The 17,224-nt window shown below is 36.0% G+C and overlaps 1 protein-coding gene and 1 pseudogene across 1 annotated transcript in view; both read left to right on the top strand.

Moving 5' to 3' along the window:
- HPSE2 (heparanase 2 (inactive)) overlaps positions 1-17,224 on the top strand; it is a 674,134-nt gene that overhangs the window by 116,182 nt on the left and 540,728 nt on the right. The window lies entirely within an intron of this gene.
- LOC132015472 (large ribosomal subunit protein eL6-like) lies at positions 13,890-14,581 on the top strand (annotated as a pseudogene).

The raw sequence follows: 17,224 nt of genomic DNA, 5'->3' as shown, positions 1-17,224 counted from the left end.
TTTAAAACCGTATCCCACAAAGAACAATAGGCTAACAACTTAAAACCCCAATGAAATCATTTTATGGTAAGAAATTATCTTCCTTTTCCTTTATTTAGATAATTACAGTGTTGTGTCCATATCATTTTGTATTCCACTTTTCCCCTGGATTATAACAGTGTGAAGAACATGGGCTTTGTAGCCAGTCAGATCTGGCTTTGAATCTAGGCTTTATCATGTATAGTCTCAATGGGCTTGGTCAAGCTGTTTTTCTACTTTGGTGTTCAATTTATTTATTCATGAAATGAGAATGACAACTGACACACTGATATAACTTGGGTTCCACATGACTAGTCTCTTTGTAGTATATATTTTTTTAAAAATTATTTTTATTAACATGTAATGTATTGTTTGCCCCAGAGGTACAAGGTCTGTGAATCATCAGGCTTACACATTTCACAACACTCACCATAGCCCATACCCTCCCTAATGTCCATAACCCAACCACCCTATCCCTACCTCCCACTTTGTAGTATCTTAATTCAGAGCAATAGCATTTAGCAGAAAAATGTAACCGAACATAATTAAGATATATAATCTTTAAAGTATGAGAAATTTATAAAACAAAAAATTTAATGGTTTTGTTTAATTGACATACAATAAACTGCACATATTTAAAGCATAAAATGTAATCAGTTTTAGCATTTATATACACCCATGAAATCATCACCACAATCAAAATAATGAACACATCTATATACCCCAAAAGTTTCCTCATGCCCTTTTATAATACTCAGGCTTTCTGTTTCACTCAGGCTTCCCCATCCCTAGGCTACCATTGACCTGTTTTCTGTTATTATACATCAGATTTCACTTTAAAAGTTTTTTATATAAATAGAATCATACAGTATGGCTGTTTTATGTTGGCTTCTTTCAGCATAATATTTTTGAGATTCATCCATGTTACTGCACTTATCAATAATTCATTCTATTTTATTGTTGAATAATTTTTGTATCAATATGCCACAATTTGGTTATCCATTTTCTGTTGATGGACATCTTTTTTTTCTTTCAGTTTTTAACTATCATAAATGTAACCACTAATTATATTCTTGTGCAAGTCTTTCTATATGGATATATGCATTTATTTCTCTGGAAAGGGTGTGTTTAACTTTTTAAGAAACTACCAAACCATTTTTTAAAAAAGATTTTATTTATTTATTTGACACAGAAAGAGAGAGATCCCAAGTAGGTAGAGAGGCAGGCAGAGGCGGGGGGGGGGGGGGGGGCGGGAAGCAGACTCCCTGCTGAGCACAGAGCCTGATGCAGGGCTCTATCCCAGGGCCTTGAGATCATGACCTGAGCCGAAGGTAAAGGCTTAACCCACTGAGCCACCCAGGCGCCCCCCAAACCATTTTTTAATAACGCTTGTAATCATTTTACTTTCCACTACTGTTGAATGGAAGTTTTAGTAGCTTCAAATCCTTGGTATGATCAGTCTTTGTATTTTAGCCATTCTGATCGAAAGACAGCAGTATCTAATTGTGGTTTTAGTTTTATTTCCCTAATGAAAAATGATGTTAGCATCATGTCCTGTGGTTATTTGTCATCAATATATCATCTTTGGAGAAGTGTATTTTCAAAAAATTTACCTATTTAAAAAATTGCATTTTTTATTTGTAATTGAGCTTTGAGAGTTCTTCATATATTCCCAATACAAGTCCTTTATTAGATACATGATTTACAGATCTTTTCTTCTGGTTCTGTGGTTTGTCTTTTCATTCCCTGTATTTGTGCTATATAGATAAAACTGTGGTGTGCATACAATTTGGTACATAAGAAGAAAGAAGAGAGGGAAGAAAAAGTTTTTGTTTTTTTTTTAAACTGGAAATCACTTTTTTCCCATAGATATAGTAACTTCAAATATGAGATAACATCAATAAACCAATAAGGTTGTCTAAAAACTATAAAGTGATTTGAGAACTGAGAGGCCTGACCTTCATGACTTGATCCTATAAGCCAAAATATACCAGTTATTAACTTCTTCCGGCAGAAATGGGGGAGGGGAGACGTTCTTTTATAGGTTTTTTTTTTTCTTTTTTTAAAGGTAGCTATTCTCAATTTCTTCATGAGATCGTCTTACATTTTAAAGGACTTTTGAGATCCAGGTTGGTTCTAGAGCTTTCTTAACGTGTTCTTGGATAACATTTCCAGCTTCCTAGCTCACCTTAAGAATCCATCTGGAACTCAAAGGTATCGGAATTAACTGAGTTCTGTGATCCTGGGTTTTGTTCAGACCCAGTTTAGAAAACACTCTCAGGAGAATACTGACCTCATATTATGAGTTGGAAAGTATTCCTTCTCCATTTTCTGGAGGAGTCTATGAAGGATTGGTATTATTTCTTCCTAAATGCTTAATAGAGTTCACCATTAAAGCCATCTGGATCTGTCTTTTCTTTGAGCAGAGATTTTAAATTATAAATTTAGTGTCTTTACTCATTATGGGTTTATTCAAATTTTCTATTTCTCCCATAGTCAATTTTGGTTACTTGTGCCTTTCTAGGAGTTTGTTCATCTAAGATATCTGATACATTGGCATAAAACTGTTCATAATACTACCTTACAATCTTTTATGTGTTCTTATACATTCCTAATTTTCGTGATTTGCCTTCTTTTTTTTTTTTGGTAGTGGGTCTTGCTAAAATTTGAAAAACTTTGTTTTTATTTTTCATTTTCTGAGAAGCATATTTTTGGTTTCATTTATTTTTTACTTTTGCCTTTTTAACTTCTACTTAATTGATTTACAACCTACTATTTATTTTTCCTTTCCTTTCTTTGCTGTGGGTTGAATTTACTCTTCATTTTCTACGTTCTTAAGGTGGAAGTTCGGGTTATTGATTTGAGATATTTTTCTAGCAGAGGCATTTAAAGTTGTAAATTCCCCTCTAAATATTGCTTAGCTGAAAATGGATAAATTTATTGCTGGCTATTTTTTATTTCAGAAGTTTTTAATCTTGATTTGGCAGAGACTATCCAGATATTTGTTCTGTTTGGACATTGGGGTTGAATATTTACTGCCCTGCCAAAACTATAGTCTTTAGGAGCATATACACTGTTCCTGGGAATTTTGTTTTGTTCTAAACATTTGTCCTTTAGAGAAAGTCTTACAAAACCATTTCCCCAGCTGTCTGCCTGTAGCTGTTCACTTTGTACTCTGCATTTGTGGTTTTCTGTGACTTATTTCCTTAGTTTTGTTGTTTTCCATACCCATTTGAAGCTGAAGAGAGGTGAGGATGCCAGGGATCTAGTGTTCCAAATGATGAAAAGAACTGGAAGTTAGAATGTTTGAATTTTGTTCCCCCTTCACTACTCATCAGATTCAGACATATATTTTGGATAAATGGGGTGATGTGATTTCAGGAAGGCATTCTTCATGCCTTCATTCTTCCCCCACACCTTTGTTTAGTTGATGCTCATTTACTCTTCACTCCTTGGCTTGCTTATTTCTTCTAGAATTCTCTGCTCCTTTGCACTTGGTTAGACCTTCCCTCTCAAAACATTGTGTCTCATAGTAAACCATACTTTAGTATAACTACTTGTTTATCTGTTATTTGTGTTTTCTGAGGATAGGGCCCATCAATCTTTCTTACATTGTATACAGTACCTGGAAGTAGTGGGTACTCATGTGGAATTTAAAAAATCAATTTCTGAAATTTAGCAGTTATAGCTTTATTCCTTTGTATGTTATTTAAAAGTAACATATAATTACTATTATTATTTGTTTCAGGGGTTGCAGGTCTGTGATTGATCAGTCTTACACAATTCTCAGCACTTACCATAGCACATATCCGCCCCAATGTCTATCACATGGCCACCCCATCCTTCCCACCTCCCTCCACTCCAGGAACCCTTAGTTTGTTTCCTGAGATTGGGAGTCTCTTATGGTTTGTCTCCCTTTGTGTGGTTTTTACTTATCAATTTGCTTTTCAGATCCTTTTCTGAAATCAGGCATTGTTAGGAGGGTCCTTGGGATAACCTGAGGCAGTACTGAAGGAGAATTGGGCACAGAAGGGGCACATTAAAGCTCCACTTGCCTCTGAGCTTAAAACGGTTTACTGGAATTCTTGTTTTTTTTTTTGATGAACTTGTAATATTTTTATGTTATCTTGCATGATGAAATGGAAAGCATGTGTGTTTAATTTGCTTATATCTCACAAAATTAAGCTTGTCCTTTTGTTGTACCTGGGAGAAATATGTTCAGATTTAAAATGATTTAATAAACTGAGAAAAAGGAAAGATATAAAAAGAAGGAAATTTTAGTTTGCAGTGATTACTTTAGAAAACAACTAGATCAGATATGGTGTCATGTTCTAAGAATAATGTAATGTCTGTAATATGCTTTAAGTGTGAGAATAGTAAAGAAGGGTAAGACTTGCTAAAGTTTACAAGGAACTTTTCTCTAATCATACTCTGTTTTTTGAAGATTTTATTTATTTATTTATTTGAAAGAAAGAGAGAGAGAGCACCTGAGCAGGGGGAGGGGTAGACAGAGAGGGAGAAACAGACCCTCCACTGAGCAGGGATCCTGATCCCAGGACTTGATCTAGCAGGGCTTGATCCCAGGACTTGATCCTGGAATTTGATCCCAGGACCCTGGGATCATGACCTGAGGTGAGATGCTTAAACAACTGTGCCACTCAGGTGTCCCTCTAATCATACTTTTTCTAAAGAGAGCTATAATTCTATATTTTAAACCTAAAATTACTACATTTTATGTATATGGAAGGCTTGACACAACTTTTTTTCTTGACTTAAAATAATTTTAAGTAAGAAATTCTGGTAATAAATAATAACACTTTACATTTGTATGTCACCTTAAGTTTCTTTTGGTTGATAAGGTATAATTTAAGAAAAATAGTACCTGTACTTGCTTTATGATCTGCAGAACATTTTCTTTAAAAATTATGAAAAGTTCATTCAATTGGAGGAAATTATACAACATACTGTGTATATATTTAGTATGTCATAGATATAAAATATAAGGTCCCTTCTTCCCATGTTTTCCAATTCCGCTTCCCTGGAATTAATACCATTAATAGTTGTATAAACTTCCAGACTTTTTATTCTGTTCACATATAAATATATATGTGTGTATATATATAACATTTATAGCAGCAGTATGTTAAAAAACAAAATTCAGCTGAGTAAATTTGAAGATCTAATTGGTTTTTATTAAATGATTCGAGAATTGGGCAGCATCCCATCCAGCAGGTAGAGGGGATGCACAAAATGAAAGATTTTTATAGGAAGGAGGGTGGGGCAAGGAAATTATTAGCAAATGAAAAGGGTTGTTTCAGGCAAGGTCATTTTCCCTTAGTAGAGGAAGCAGGAGGTCAGATAACCTTAGCACAGAAAATTTTGACTGACTAGTTCAGACTTAAATTTCTGGAGGATGTCAAAACTGCAGTTAATTAGTTATTAACCCCTGGTTTGATGACTTGACCTAAGTGATGTCATTTTGAGCACGTGATTTTCTTTTTAAAAGTATAGATACAGATATAAAATATCTATATATAGGCACACACTTATATACAACTTAGGTATTTTAATGTATAACTTATGCATGTATTTTTATGAATTTATGATGGTATTTCTGATTGATAGTTTATTAGCAATAGAATAACTAGAGTGAAAGTTAGTCACATTTTAAATGTTAGAGGCAAACTGCCTACCTAAAAGTTTTCTATCTCCAACTTTATGTATGAATATCCTGTTTCCCAAATACTTGCCAGCATGGGTATTATCAATCTCTCCAATTCTTGCCAAGCTGAAAAGTGGTACCCCCCCTCTGTAGTTTGCAGTTTTTTGATCCCCAGTGTGGTTGAGCATCTTGTATTGTGTGTGTGTGTGTGTGTGTGTGTGTGTGTGTGTGAATTGCCTATTTAGGCCTTGCCATTCCCCCCCCCCCTTTGTGTTATTTGTATTTTTATACTGATTTGTAGAAGTTTTTGAATTATTAGGGATATTGACATTTTAAGTATTTGTTATAAATATTTTTCCTCAGTTTAACATTTCTCTTTTAACTTTGTTAAGAGTGTGTCTTACAAAAAAATTCATTTGTATTTTGTCAAACCTTTAAGATTTTCACATGTATCCTCATACAATCTTTAAACCAAATCAATGAAGGTAAGAATTATTATTATCATTGTACAGATGAACTAGCATAGAGCTTAAATTACTGGCCCAAGAAGGAAGGGATTCATATCTAAGCCTACATTGCTAGAAATAGCGCACCAGGATAAGGGAAACTAGAAAACAGGAGAACTGGCCAAGGAGCCACCCAACAAAGGATGTTCCCTTCCAAACTGACTTTTCCTTATGGCTCAGCCATTGGTCAGTAGTATTTAAGGAGACTGTGCCTAAAGCAGCAGTAATAGTTTGCAATGGCCTCTAGGTGGTTCTGGTAATATGAGGTGTTTGTAACTCCTTTGGCTTAGCTTTGACACCCATTTCCCTTCCCCGCCTCTCCTTGCCAACTTTGTTTTATGGCTCTCTTGGCTTAGGTCTTGGTTATTAATTTTACTTACTTCATGACTTTTGGCTCTGACCACTGGCTGTGCCTATGGACAGATTACTGGCTGCAATCTCAGTAGATCTCCCAGTTCCAAATTTAGAATTTTAGCCCTGGTTGAAGGTCATGGTGATGATACTGGGCTCCTAGGCCTTTGTATCAGTGAACAATAGAGAGATGGAGAGTTGGCAAAAATGCAACAGAAAAAAATATCTAAAAATGCCCTAAAAATAAAATGCCCTCAAAATTTTAATTAGAAACTTCAGCTACTAAATAGCAAATATCTGTTAGGAATTAGGGGTAGATTGGAAGAATGGTAACATTTCATTCTTCTTTCTGACTGGAAAGAACTAGTTACAGGCAGTTTAGTTATGCACAGAAGACTTACTGATAGGGATTTTGGTGGCTTATAGATAGAAATCTTGGAGAAGTTTCTGCCCATTTCCCCCTACCCCTCCCACTACCACCAGCAGCTTACTAGAAGCATGTACAATCACCATCTCATACCCAACCATGGGGAAAAGCCACATTTTCCTCTCATACTTCTTTTTTTTTTTTTTTTTTAAAGATTTTATTTACTTATTTGTCAGAGAGAGTGAGCACAGGCAGACAAAGTGGCAGGCAGAGGCAGAGGGAGAAGCAGGCTCCCTGCTGAGCAAGGAGCCCTATGTGGGACTCGACCCCAGGACACTGGGATCATGACCTGAGCCGAAGGCAGTGCGTAACCAACTGAGCCACCCAGGCGTCCCATCCTCCTCTCATACTTCTTAGCAGAAGGAAATTTCTGTAAGTTATTCTTTTTATTAACAAGTGCTTCTATTTTTGAAAAAAAATTTTATTTATTTGAAAGAGAGAGAGAGCAAGAGAGCATGCACTTGAGCAGAGGAGGGGGAAAGGAGGGCAGAGGGAGAGAGAGAAACAGACTCCCTGCTGCCTTCTCTGAGTTCCTGGATTATTTGTCATCTGTTCTTATCACCAGATGCTTAGGTACCTTTAGTTCTTTCTTGTTACCCATGTTTGGATTATTTTTATCTATCTATCTATCTATTACTTTCAGAAATGTCTTTATTGTGTTTTTTTAGACACTTATCTGCATGTATTTCAATATAGTTTGTATATCTTTTTATTTTATTTTATTATTTTTTTCGTGATAAGTGTACTCTTTAATTCCTATCACCTATTGCACCCATTACCCCTTCCACCCACGCACCTCCCCTTAGGTAACCATCAGTTTGTTCTCTGTAGCTAAGAGTCTGTTTCTTGGTTTGTCTCTCTCTCTCTTTTTTTCCCCTTTGCTCATTTTTGTTTCCTAAATTCCACATATGAGTGAAATCATATGGTATTTGTCTTTCTCTGACTGACTTATTTCACTTAGCATTAATACTGTCTAGCTCCATCCTCATCATTGAAAATGGCAAGATTTCATTCATTTTGATGGCTGAGTAATATCCCATTATTATATACCATACCCCATCTTCTTTATCCGTTCCTCTGTTGTTGAACACTTGGGCTGCTTCCATAATTTGGCTATTATAAATAATACTGCTCTAAACATAGGTGTGCGTGTATCCCTTTGGATTAGTGTTTTGTATTTTTTTGGGTAAATATGCAGTAGTGCAATTATTGGATCATATGGTGGTTCTATTTTTAACTTTTTGAGGAATCTGTATACTGTTTTTCCACAGTGGCTGCACCAGTTTGCATTCCCCAAATGTTGGCATTTTCTGTACAGTTTTAAACACACTAGCTCAAACTTTTAAATTCACTGTTGACTTTAAACCTAAAAAATATAACTCCCAATATATGTCACAAGGACATTTATTTATGTCCATATATCATTTTATTATATCTTTTATGCTTTATTTCTTATATTTTACTATATTTGCAATTGTCTTTCTTTCGGGATGATCCTTCCTTTTAATCCATAGGTTTTTGGGGAGAGTAGGTAGGGGACTTATACTTCATTATTGACTTTTTGGGTATTTTTCTAATTTTGTTTTTGTTAGGCAAAACTATCTTTTCAATATATTTTTGACTTGGAATTCTTTTCATACAATTTCTCTAAGCTTTCATTTTTAGAACATCTGTGTGGAATTCTATCCTGTTGTATATTTTAATATATATTGAAATCTGTGAAGTGTTCATGGTTTATTATATTACTCTTCTTTTTACCTCTTATGTATGTCTCCACAAGTAGACTAAGTTTTTTGAGGACAGGACCATATCTGTAGCACCAGCTCCTGGCTTAGTGCCTTTGGCTAAGAATGGTCCCTTTAGTGAAAAGTCTTGTGAAAAGTGCTGTGCCCAAACTTAAAAGTTACAAACTACTATTGCTTATCTTTTTGTATCCAGTTTCTTTTCCCCTTTCTTAAAATCGTAACTTATAATTGTAAGTTCAGATACTGAAGAATGACATAGGAGATTTTTGTTCCCAGAAAATAGTCTGCCTACATAGAGATGCTAATTTGTTTGAGTGGACATGTTAGTGTTTTCATGTAAACAAAAGTGGGGTTGTGGGGGGGAAGAAAGAGAAAAAAAAGTACCACTCTCTGTATTAATCTTTATCATCATCATAGTAAAGCACTGGTAGATACTTGAAAATGTTTATGATCATCAAGACACTGTCCTTTCTTGATGCCAGCGACAATGAAGAAGATCCATAAAAAGAATAGGTAAAGGAGAAGATTTTAAGTTTAAAAGCAGGGAAGGAGTTTATTTTTTTATTTTTATTTTTTTAAAGATTTTATTTATTTATTGGACAGAGAGAGAGATCACAAGTAGGCAGAGAGGCAGGCAGAGAGAGAGGAGGAAGCCGGCTCTCCGCGGAGCAGAGAGCCCAATGTGGGGCTTGATCCCAGCACCCTGGGATCATGACCTGAGCTGAAGGCAGAGGCTTAACCCACTGAGCTACCCAGGTGCCCCAGGACTGTATTTTAGATACAAATTTATTTATACCTTTAGGCATCTGTGATCATGAGAATGACGAGTTTATCACAGTTCCTCATGGTATAATGGAAGGCTTCAATTTTGAAAAGCTACTGTGAGTAAGGAATCATGTGAGACTCTTGCTGCAGCCATTGTTTAGTTCTGCAGTTGAACCTTGAATAATGGCATTTATTAATAATAAACAGGGATTGGCAACCTGTGGCCCATGGGCCAAATTCAACCTGCTGACAGGTTTGGTTTTTTTTTTTTTTGCTTGATTTGAGGGCAAAGAATGGCTTTTACATTTTTAAGTGGTTTTAAAAATCACAATATTATTTCATGACATGTGAGAAGTATTTGAAATCCAAATTTCATTATGCATAAGTTGGCACAAAGCCATGTTCATTCATTGCATATTGTCTCTGTTTGTCTTTATGCTACAATGGCAAAGTTTAGTACTTGTGGCATAACCCTCATGGCCCACAATGCCTAAAATAGCTGCTAAGTTGCTATCTTGCCCTTTATAGAAAAAGTTGCTTTATAGTTCTGGTATAAAACAAGATAGGAGACAAAAAAAAAAAGTCAACTAGGGGAAGATATGAGATAGATGATAGAGGCAGAATTCCTTTCCTGCTACTTTTTATTCCTTCTCTCACCTTCTTATTCCCCAGTAAGCTTTATCTCTTCTTTTTTTTGCATGTACCCCTACTGCATTCCACCTTCATATTCACAGACACATATATATTGAGAAAAAAGAAAAACAAAGTCTTTCATTTTTATGAGAGTTTGGTTTATAATTGCTCTTAATTATTAAAATTGTATTTTCCCTTATTGTTTTAAATCTGGAGTTTGGACCATCTGGGAACAAAAACTGGGGACCTCAGTATGTAGGTTCTCCATTTGGCAACAGCTAAAAGTAGTGTGAAGACCAGTCAAGAAGAGTGAGACTGAAAATGAAGCTTTGTTGGCCTGTCTTGGGAAATTCGAACCAGATCTGACAGTTGGAGCACCATTTTTGACCATTGTGCTGGGAATCATGTTTTGTTCCACTGTATCGAAAACATTTAGGGGTTAAACTCCTACCATTTGATTTTTTTAGTGGGGGAACAACACCACAAAACTAGGGGCTCAGTTTGGAGGAAAAGCTGAAACTGATTCAAACAAGATTTCATTAACTAATTTGGGGAACATTTGGAGCTGTTCTGAGCTATACAATTACTTCTTTTCTCATCTCCACTGGCACTCTGAGAATCAGATCACCTGGGGAAAGCAGATTTAAAAAATTCCAGATGGTGTGTGCGATGCTCCAGCTGTGGAGAATCTCTCCCAGTCAGGCAATCTGCCTTTCTGCCGGAACCCTCTAAAACTGTGCTGCCCATTTGTCATGCTTCTCCAATTGCAGCCTTCTGGATAGCTTCTCTTTGCCTTGTCTGACTCTTCCTTTCCAGTTTTTATCATCCCCCTCCATGAGCTAATGTAGTAACCTCTCTTCATTGGCTATAAATCCATAGAAGAACCTGATATAAAATATGGTTTTGTGAAGGATAATTGGAAAACATCTGTTTTTTTACCCATAAGTTTCAGTGTTCACTTGTCTCATATGACGACGTGACTGTTTGTGCATGTGTGAAAAAGAAAAGAAACAGGAAGAGGGGAGGGAAAGGCTAGCATGAGGGTGAGCAAAAAAGAATTCATGCATATGCTTTTGTAGCCAGCTGGACAAAATAAGTTCATCTCCATGTCAGCTGGATTAGAATCCCAGGTTAATGTTGAGAAAAGTCAGTCTCACTGACTTGAATGACCTTAACGTGGCTACCAAAGAAGTGATTGCTTTTGGGTTGGTCCTGGTTATTGTTTTGAGGATACGTTTTGTCTGCAGTTATTCCTAGCTTATGGTGACAAGGGTTGAAAGCTTATGGACAGCTTTTGGTCTTCAGAGTGTTCAGATGGGGTTTCCTTGGAAGTTGAACACTGTGGGGAGGTGAAGAGAAGAAGTAGATAACAGAAGACACTTCTTACTTGTTCTTGTTGGGTCTTTTCATAGTGGATATGCCTTTCTTATCTGTAGAATATTAAGTGAGTAAATTTTGGGACCTTTCATTTTAGCTGTTATAGTCTATAATTGGATTCATGTAAGGTGTATGAGTCATTGAGTTTTATTTTACTTGGTATTTGGTAGCTTTTGAAATCCAGATGGAAAATTACATAGTTCATCAGGAATTAAATTTTTTTAATATTGTCACTTGAAAAATTGAATAAAGTTTATTTATTATAAAATGCAAAAATATGAAGTGTACAATTTGATTGCTTTTGATAAAAGTATGCACCTATGTATTCATCACCTTAAATAGAATCTAGAACATTTCTATCATCCAGAAAGTCCCCTACTGTCCCTTTCCAGTCCATCCACATCTCATAAGGCAATTACATATTGATTTTATAGATTATTTTACTTTTTCTTGAACTTTGTGTATACTATTCAGTGTCTAGATTTTTTTATTGTGTTATGTTAGTCACTATACAGTACATCATTAGTTTTTCATGTATTGTTCCAAGATTCATTGTTTACATATAATACCCAGTGCTCCATGCAATACATGCCCTCCTTACTACCCATCACCAGGCTTGCCCATTCCCCCACCTCCTTCCCCTCTAAAACCCTCAGTTTGTTTCTCAGGTCCACAGTCTCTCATGGTTTGTCTCCCCATCCGATTTCCTCCCCTTCACTTTTCCTTTCCTTCTTCTAATGTCCTCCCTGTTATTCCTTATGTTCCACATATAGATGAAACCATATGATAATTAACTTGCTCTGCTTGACTTATATCACTGAGCATATCCTCCTCCATTTCTGTCCATGTTGATGCAAAAGTTGGGTGTTCATCCTTTTTGATGGCTGAGTAATATTCCATTGTATATATGGACCATATCTACTTTATCCATTGTCTGTTGAAGAGCATCTCGGCTCTTTCCACAGTTTTGCTATTGTGGACATTGCTGCTATGAACATTGGGGTACATATGACCCTTCTTTCTACTACATCTGTATCTTTGGGGTAAAGACCCAGTAGTACAATTGCAGGGTCATAGGGTAGCTCTATTTTTAATTTTTTAAGGAATCTCCACACTGTTTTCCAAAGTGGCTGCACTAACTTGAGTTCCCACCAACAATGTAAGAGGGTTCCCCTTTCTCCACATCCTTTCCCACACATATTGTTTCCAACACATATTGTTTCTTTCCTTGTTAATTTTTGCCATCCTAATTGGTGTAAAGTGGTATCTCAATGTGGTTTTGATTTGAATTTCCCTGATGGCTAATGATGATGAACATTTTTTCATGTGTCTGCTAGCCATTTGAATGTCTTCTTTGGAGAAGTGTCTGTTCATGTCTTCTGCCCATCTGTGTTTTGGGTGTTGAGTTTGAGGAGTTCTTCATAGATCTCAGATATCAGCCTTTTTTTTTTTTTTTTAAAGATTTTATTTATTTATTTATTTATTTGACAGACAGAGATCACAAGTAGGCAGAGAGGCAGGTGGAGAGAGAGAGAGGAAGGGAAGCAGGCTCCCTGCTGATCAGAGAGCCCGATGTGGGGCTTGATCTCAGGACCCTGGGATCATGACCTGAGCTGAAGGCAGAGGCTTTGACCCACTGAGCCACCAGGTGCCCCAGGATATCAGCCTTTTGTCTGTAGTATCATTTGTGAATATCTTCTTCCATTCCATGGTTTGCCACTTTGTTTTGTTGACTGTTTCCTTTGCTGTGCAGAAGTTTTTTTATCTTGATGAAGTCCCAAAAGGTAATTTTCACTCTGGTATCCCTTCCTTCTGGAGACATGTCTTGAAAGAAGTTGCTGTGGCCAATGTCAAAGAGTTTACTGTCTATGTTCTCCTCTAGGATTTTGATGGATTCCTGTTTCACATTGAGGCCTTTCATCCATTTTGAGTATCTAAATTTTAAAGCTTAGTGTAATGTTTCCAATACTCATCTTTTTTTTTCTTTTTAAGATATTTATTTATTTATTTATTTATTTATTTATTTATAGCATGGAGAGGGGTAGAGAGACAGAGAATCACAAACAGACTCCACACTGAGTGCAGAGCCCCACTCGGGGCTCAATCCTATGAACCTGAGATCACGACTTGAGCTGAAACCTTACTTAGCTACCTAGCTGCCCCCCCCCCAAATAGTTATCTTTGTTAAATGTATCAGTAGTTCATTAAAAATTTTTTGGCTCACAGGATAGTTGGCAGATGAAAGCTGAGCAGCCAGATAGCAAGGAGAAGAAACCTGAAGCCAAGATGGCTGATGCTGGAGGCAATGTTAAGAAGGGTAATCTCAAGGCTGAAATGCTGAAGAAGGACCCTGCAACTAATAGTCTGACCTAGTCAGAAGAATTGATAGATATTCCCAATCAGCTATGTAATACAAAAAGACCATGTACAAGAGGAAGTATTAAGCAGCAAAATCCAGGGTTGAAAGGAAAAAGAAGGTTCTTGATACTGTCATAAAACCCAGTTGGTGGTGACAGGAATGGTGATATCTGAGTGGTTAAGCTTCACAAATTGCCTAGGTATTATCTATGGAAGATGTGGCTTGAAAGCTGTTGAGGTATGGCAAAACTTTTCAGTCAGCATGTGAGAAAACTGCAAGCTAGCGCCACTCCTGAGACCATTTTGATTATCTTCATTGGACACCAGGGAAGCAAGAGGGTGGTTTTCCTGAAGCAACTGAATAGTGGCTTATTACTTCTGACTGGATCGCTGGCCCTCAGTCGAGTTCCTCTGCATAGACTACACCCGAAATTTGTTATTGCCAGTCCATCAAAATTGAGATCAGTGCAAAAATTCCAAAACATCTCACTTATGCTTACTTCAGGAGAAGCTGCATAAACCCAGACACCAGGAAGGTGAGATTTTCAACATAGAGAAGGAGAAATATGAGATTACAGAACAGTGCAAGGTTGATCAGAAAGCTGTGGACTCACAAATTCTGCTAAAAATCAAAGCTGTTCCTCAGTGTTAGAGCTATTTCTGCTCTGTGTTTTCTCTCACAAATGGAGTTTATCTTTACAAATTGGTGTTCCAAATTTCTTTCAAAGAACCTAAGTAGATAACTGATCCATTTCAAATAATAAATAAGTAAAATAAGTTCTGAGTTGTTCTCCACTATCTGTTTATGCTTTCTCCATTTAGTGAACTAACTTATTATTCAGTTTTATAAAACTCAATTCTGCTCTGTAGAGCAGAAAGTTTTAATTATGGTAAGTCCAGTTTATCAAAATTTTCTTTTATACTTAATGTTCTTGGTGTTATATCTAAGAAATCCTTGTCAACTCACAAGCTCACAAAAATTTTCTTTCATTTTTTCTTCTAGACATTTTATAGTTTTTCTTTTACACTGAGGCTTTCACATCAGTTAATTGTGTCAGGGAGAGATTAATATTCATTTTTTTCATATGTTTATCCATTTATCTTAGCAGCATTTGTTGAAAATACCATCTTTTCCCATTAATACAGTTGAGGATTTGGGCTATTTGTCTGTAAGTTTCTGTTTTTGTAATGTCTTTTTCAGATTTTGGTATCACAGTTAAGCTGACTTAAAAAGCAAAAACTTTCTTTTCTCTTTTATTTTCCAGAAGTGTTTATGTAACATTGATATTAAGTCTCCTTAAAGATTGATAGAACTTTCCAGTGAACTCAAGTGGGCGTGGTGTTTTATTTGTGTGAAATTTTTATTATAGTTTCTTTCACACATATAGGCCCTATTCAGATTTTGTATTCCTTCATAAGTTTTTGTCTTATTTATGTAATTAATTAATTTGACAGAGAGAGAGAGACAGCAAGAGAGGAAACACAAATGGTGGGGGTGGTGGGAGAGGGAGAAGTAGGTCTCCTGCAGAGCAGGAAGTCCAACACAGGGCTGGGGATCCATCTCAGGACCTGGGATCATGACTTGAGCCAAAAGCAGACACTTAACCACTGAGCCACCCAGGTGCCCCAATTTTTGTCTTTTTTAAAAAAGAGTTGCCCATTTTTTTTAAGTTGTTGAATTTATTGCCATAGAGTTGTTCATAATATTACATTATTATCTTTTTAATGTCTGTGGGATCTGTAGTGATGCTTCTCTGTAATTCCTGATATTGTTTATTTGTGATTTTCTTGGGGTTTTTTTCTTAATTTTTTTGCTAGGTGTTTGTTAATTTAATTAATACTTTAAAAGAAAAAGTGTTGGCTTTGTCGATTTTCTGTTTGCTGATTTCTACTCTGATCTTTATTGTTCCTTTCTTATGACTTACTTTGGATTTAATTTGTTCTTTATCTAGTTTCTTAAGTTGGAAACTTAGGTAATAGATATTACATCTAGATATTACATCTAGATATTACTTAGGTAATAGATATTACATTTTCTCTAATGTGTGAATTTAAAACTAAATTTCTCCTTTAAACATTGTTTCGTCTGTGTTCCATGAATTTTGGTAAGTTACTAGATTTTTAGTTTGAAGTATTTTCTAATTTCTCTTGTAATTTTTCCTTGACCACAGGCTATTTAGAAAAGATTCAAGTTCCAGATACTAGGTGATTTTCTAATTATCTCATTATTTTTGACTTGTAATTTAATTTAATTTCCACAGATCTGTGGAAAGTTCAGGATGTTTCTCAAGCTCGACTAACTTGTCAGGACTTAAATTTCAAACTCCATTTCTCTTCTGGATCTTATTAAAACTTGGTTTCATACTTTGTTAGGATGCATCTAGAGTAGGTCTTACACTAAGTCTTGGTTGTTACTCCTATGGTGTGGCTTTCTACTGTTTCAACTGAATGCCAATAATGATGTTATCAAAGTATTAGCAGGATCTCTCCACTCTGAAGGGACCAGGAATTTGCTAGCAGTGCTTGTTTTTTTAATATCTCTATTTCCCTCTCAACTCTACATTAACTGCTATCTGGTAAACTCGCATGGTCTCACTCTGAACATGTATAGCCTTGTCCTCAGGGATTTATATAGGACCTCCGACAGGACTCCTGGGGCCTTCTCTGCACAGCCACCTTTTTCTGTTACCTTGTGTTATAGATTACAGCTAATTCAACCAACCCAAACTCTGATTTCTGCCTCCTCATATCACCTCAATCAGCTCAGGCTCTAGCTTCTCTGTATTACAGTTGGAAAATTATATCCAGTTAGAGAGTTAGGTGATCCTGGGCTCACTCACCTCATGAGTTTCTTTCTTTCAAGGGTTGCAGTTATGTGCTATCTGTTGTTATCTGATAAATTTGTCTTAATAAATTTGTCTTAAATGGTTTGTTCAGATTTATAGTTTATTTCAGGAGGGCTGATTTAATACCAGTTACTTAAACATAGTTGAAAGTAGAATTCTAAGTCTACCATTTTCCTCTGTGTTTTCTGTTTCTCCTACCTTTCCCTCCTCCTATTTTTCTCCTTTACTATCTACTTTTGAGTTAATCAAATTTTTAATGTTTTGTTTTAGTTATTTTAATGACTTTTAGATTAACTTCTGTATTATTTTTAAGTAGTTGTATTAAAGATTACAGTATTGACCTTTAAATTATCATATTCTGCTTAGAATTAATGTAGTACTGGGACACCTGGGTGGCTCAGTCATTTAAGTGTCTGCCTTTAGTTCAGGTCATGATTCCAGGGTCCTGAGATCGAATCTTGCATCAGGCTCCTTGCTCAGCAGGGAGACGTCTCCCTCTGCCTGCTTCTCTCCCTGCTTGTGTTCTTGCTTGTTCT

This window comes from Mustela nigripes, chromosome 4, assembly GCF_022355385.1.
Source record: "Mustela nigripes isolate SB6536 chromosome 4, MUSNIG.SB6536, whole genome shotgun sequence".
Classification (NCBI taxonomy): Eukaryota; Metazoa; Chordata; class Mammalia; order Carnivora; family Mustelidae; genus Mustela; species Mustela nigripes.
This window is presented reverse-complemented; position numbering and strand designations above follow the sequence as displayed.